The sequence below is a fragment of the Coenobita brevimanus genome, chromosome 45 (genome assembly GCF_032717465.1).
Source record: "Coenobita brevimanus isolate Jiangsu-jjx chromosome 45, ASM3271746v2, whole genome shotgun sequence".
NCBI lineage: Eukaryota > Metazoa > Arthropoda > Malacostraca > Decapoda > Coenobitidae > Coenobita > Coenobita brevimanus.
Window position 1 is genome coordinate 20,257,475 of NC_136998.1, and position 926 is coordinate 20,258,400.

Genomic DNA, 926 nt, shown 5'->3' on the forward strand with positions numbered 1-926 from the left:
ATTTGTCAGGAATAGATCCAAGAGATGGGCATTATGGTCAGGATTATCTGGTATTCTTGTTGGTTGCTTTACCAGCTGCGTGAGATTAACCGATTCTGCAAACAGCTCGTACTCTAGACTAGCATCATCAGTCCTGGCAGAATGCAATAACCATTCAACATTATGTATGTTAAAATCACCCAAAATGGTAATTTCGGTGCTAAGGGCAAGGTTAAGGTTACTCAACTGTGTGGATATGGAATAAAATACACTGGGTTCTGAAGAAGCATTGGGGGAGCGATAAACTACACAGATATATTTGGAAAGATTCAGAAAATTTAGTTTATAAAATGAGTAATCAAAACTAGATTAAGTGAAGTTTAAAATAGTGTCAACTGCATATTGGGATTTGATATAACAACAGGTGCTGCCCTTGTCACGGAAGTTTGTGAGGAGCTGGTAACCAGGAAAACAAAATGGGGATATTTCAGTAGAGGGTGAGACTTTTGGTTCTGTGAGGAAAAGGGCCACAGGGGATATGGACTGTAGAACAAAATGAACTGAATTTAAATTGGTACTAAGACCACAGATGTTGGTGAAGAATAAAGGAGCACTTTCACTTCTCCACTGACGAGCATGACTGGAAATTGTAATAGTCACTGCCAGCACTGTCACCTGATGGCAACCGGGAGGACCCTGTGTCGCCAGCCCTACCCTGCCAGTGGTGGCAATCTGAGGTACCACCTTGTTTGAGAGTAATAATGCACGGCCATTGCCACAGGGAGTGGGAATAGAAGGTTGATATTTTATGTGCATGTAGTGTGGTATGGACAGTTGAAGATGAGGCAGAAAAGAAAGCAAGGATGAGGGATGATGAGAGAGAAATAGGGGGGATGAGGGAAAGTGAGATACGGTAGGTAAGGAGGGCCTGGGATGGCGAGAGAATT